We start from the raw sequence: 4433 nt of genomic DNA on the forward strand, positions 1-4433 counted from the left end.
AATAAGAAAAGTAGATATAAGAGGGTGGATAAGATGAAATTGTAAACCCCAACAACTCCATTCATTAATAGTTTCTTTTAGCCAATTGATTCACTGCATCTTGCATGTTTACTTTTGTCTTGCATAAAAAACCTAAAATTAATTTCTTCTCAAGTCTTATGCGATTGGTTTACATGAAAGTTAAGGCCTAAGAGTCCTTTGGGAAACGATACTTGGACTTACCCATTTTATATTACTTGATAACGATCTGGTACACTTGCCAGGGACTTAACACAGGTGCAATGTGACCATGAGCCAAGCACTTAAAACATTTGACTTGACTAGGTCGTGTAGGTGACTTAGGTTTAGAAGAAGGCGCGAGGTTAGTAGCTGATGGGCAAGATTTATGAGGGATCTCCCTACAAACATCCTTGTCCTTGTCCCTTGATAATGAGCTCTTGTAAATATTCTCTTTTGTAGAGCTTGAAAATTTGTTGCGGTAGGACTCTTTTCTTAAAATTTGTCTTTCAAATTTCATAGCCCGATGTACCACAACATCTAATTCCTCATCATCATGGAGCTCCACAACATCTTGGATGTTTCTATTGAGACTACTGATAAATCTTGCTATTTTCGGAGAGTCAGTCTCATGTATGTTAGTATGATATAAGAGCACTTCGAGCTCGCGCGCCTACTTCACCACACTTCGTCTACCCTGAGTAAGTTGTTGGAGCTTAATTAGAGGTCCCTATGATAGTATGGAGGTACGAAGCGGTGGTACAACATGCCCCGAAAATGTTCCCAAGAGTTCGCGCGTGAGCGCCTGGTGGTAATGTCCATCCTAAGTAGCCATTGCATCGTGTATCCTTCTATGGCTAAAGTAGCTAACTTTACACACAAAGGTCCATCTACAATATACAAATAAAAAATCTAATCTACTTTAGCTATTGTTGCGGAAAATCAGCAAGTGTACCGAGTCGCACAAGTAATATAAAATGGTAAGACCAAATATCGTATCCCAGAGGAATATTGGCGCTAAACAGTCGTGTGATAGAAAGATTAATCAAGACATAAATAAAATAAAAGAGATCATTGGGTTTGGATGCAAAAGACATAAAATTAAATATGAATGCAATTGATCAATAGGAAACGAGCATAGAGATTAATGAATGTTGTTTGATATGAGATGGGTATGTTGTTGGGGTTAGATTTCACCAAGTTCCCTCTCATGTATATAAGAATTCTTCTTTATGCATTAATGCNGTTGTTTGATATGAGATGGGTATGTTGTTGGGGTTAGATTTCACCAAGTTCCCTCTCATGTATATAAGAATTCTTCTTTATGCATTAATGCCAACATCACTCACTAAATTACCTAAACCCGATCCCTCGGTGAGTAAGCCTGTCCCAAATTACCAGTTCATACAATTCCTAATATTCCTGGTAATAAGATGTGATGATCAAGAGATTAAGACGTCCAAAACTTATACCCTCATCCCTGAGCAATATAACCCTTAGGAGTAATTCAACAAGAACCTGAATTGTAAGGAACCTCCTGACACTCATGCAATTCATAAATCATGCTAATGAATGAGTTAAATATAACAACCATTGAAACAGATGAATTACTCTAACAATTAATGGAAAAGCATATGGAATTTAGAATCAATTCAAATACATGAGAGTTTACAAGGTTACATCATCCCCCAACAACAAATAGAAATTATTTCCCCATAGACATGAGGAACTCTATGAACAATGGAAGAAAGAATGAGAATGAGAAAGCCTAAGCATTGGGAAAACAGTGTATTGTTATGCTCTTCTCTGCCAGAGATGCAAAACCTAGAGTCCCAGGGTCCTTTAAATAGTGTTAGAAACGAGCAAAAACAAGGTCCGGTCAATTAGAGTCAAAACAGGGCCTGATCCACGAAACCCGACGCTCAGGCGCCCAACTTAAGGCGCCCGGCCGGTGAGAACACCTCATGTAAGGCTCGGGCTTCAAATTGGATGCCTAAGCTTCGAGACCCCGCCGCCCAGGCAGCCAAGGAGGGCGCTCGGGTGGTGGACGTCTATTTTCCTCGCTCAAGCTTTCATTCAGGGCGCCCAGGCTTCGTGTTGTCCTTCCTTCTGGTGCTTTTCAGGCCATTTTGAGCTCCATCTTCTTGGCTCTTCATCTCTGCTTCCAGTATTACTTCAATCTATGTCAAAACAAGGGGAATTAGTCATAAAATCATTGAAATAAACCTCAACAGATGCCTTAATTCAATCAAAATCCATGTGATGCTCATACACTTTCAACAGATGTTATCCTTAAGAATGATTAATCAACCAAGTAAAGATGCAATCATAAATTCAAAGAACCACTCCTCACCTAGGAAAGTGTTTCACTAAGCACTCAAAAGTGTATTACTCAACTCAAAGGTGTATAGTGAGGTGTTGGTGCCTTTTTCATTCTACTATCACAATGTCACACAAATTAATTTTGCCTTTCATTTAACCACAATCAAACATACTCACAAGCAAGTCATCATCACAAGGGTTTTTCATGGCTTGTAGCTTGGCTAGGCTAAGAAGGAAATTGGTTTTTCTGGTCAGCAAAATTCCTTGAGTTAAGAGAGACATTTATGAATTTATCATTTAAGCACAAACTCTCTTTATTTTTCCCAGCTTTCCCTTGCAGTGAGTTTTTTCTTTTTTTTTCATTTTTCTTTTCTTTTCTTTTTCCTTTCTCTTGCTTTTGTTTTTCAATTGCTCACTACCCATAAAAGTGGGTTGCTACTTAGCAACCCCAAACTTGAACCTTTATTAGTACCTCATCAAATGTTCTCAACTTAACTCAAGGTAAAGATTTTCAAAAAGGTTTTTCAAAACATGCATAAGGTTCAAGGTTCAAATGTTAGAACAAATTGTTGGGCAAAAATATGTGAAGGCTAAAAGAATAAGGGATAACAAAAGATGCCTTGATCATGTGAAACCTACAAGCAAGTAGTTCAATCACAAAAAATTTGGGCAAAATCATTTATGCTTCCAAAGTAATAGCAATTATTCACAAAAAAACTCTAAAGCTCAATTCTCACACAAGTAAACTCTCAAGTCCCAGAATTCAGAAAAGCACCTTGGTCAATATTTCAATCAAATTTTATCTCAAGCACCCGTTTCACACATTTTGAGTCATCAACTATATCACATCATGCATCATCTCAACATCAATCAACACACCAGAATCTCATAAAGCACTACTCATCACAAAACAAAGCATAGTTGAATCAAGGCAGTTCAATTCATTCAAGCAGAGCACAATAAAAATAAAACAAAATAAAAATAAAATAAATTCAAAAGGAAAAGTTCAGAAAACTGGGTTGACTCCCAGCAAGCGCTTCTTTAACGTCACTAGCTTAACACCATCTTCATCATCATAGCATCCATCAGTAGATTTTGTCAGTAACATCCATCAGTAGATGTCTAATCACATAGCATCCATCAGTAGATGCTAATATTTCTTGTCTTCATTGGTATCCCTTAGTAGACATCAATCTTTCCCATCTTCATTGGCATCCATCAGTAGATGCCTAATCACCTAACATCCATCAGTAGATGTCTAGTCATCGTCCTTTTCCATAGCAGCATCCATCATTATATGCTTTCATTCATCATCCTTATCATAGCAGCATCCATCAGTAGATGTTGTGCAAGCATCCATCAGTAGATGATGTCATTACTGCCATTAGAAACACCATATAATCTAAAAAAAAAAAGAACTTAAACACACAAAAACAAAATCAAATCCAAACCACACAACTAAACTAAAATAAAATAAAATAAATAAAATAAAATAAAATAGAACAAAATAAAAGATAAAAGATTCAGAAACTGGGTTGCCTCCCAGCAAGCGCTTCTTTAACATCACTAGCTTGACCCACTTCAATTGCCTTGTTCCTCAAACATTCCCTTTTCTGGTTATTTTTTTCTTTTTGTTGAATTTTTTCAGGAATTTGATATAACCAGGAACTTAATGCAGTGTCTTAATCATAGTAATTTTAATCTCCAATTTCTTGAAGATTTCCATGAAACGCTCAAACTATTTTTCCTTCTCCTTCCTATGATACTTCTTTGGGTGAGGAAGGGGTTTTTCATATGATTCTTTCTTTTTTCTCTCATCCTCCTTCTCTCCCTTTTTCTTTTCTTCCCTCTCTTTTTCCTTCTTGGAACACTCCTTTGGGTACAAAATATTTTTCTCAATTTTTTCCTTTTCTCTCTCAACCTCTTTTTCTTTTCTCTCTTTCTTTTTCTTACATTCTTCCTTTTCTTTCTCTACTTCATCTTTTTCTTTTTTACTCACCCTTTCTTTTTCTTCCCTCGCATCTTCTTCCTTTTCTACCTCTTTCTCTTTCTCACTCAGACTTTCTTCATCTTCTCTCTCTTCCTTTTCTACCTCTTTCTCTTTCTCACTCAAA

Source organism: Vigna radiata, chromosome 8, assembly GCF_000741045.1.
Source record: "Vigna radiata var. radiata cultivar VC1973A chromosome 8, Vradiata_ver6, whole genome shotgun sequence".
In the NCBI taxonomy this organism is placed as follows: domain Eukaryota; kingdom Viridiplantae; phylum Streptophyta; class Magnoliopsida; order Fabales; family Fabaceae; genus Vigna; species Vigna radiata.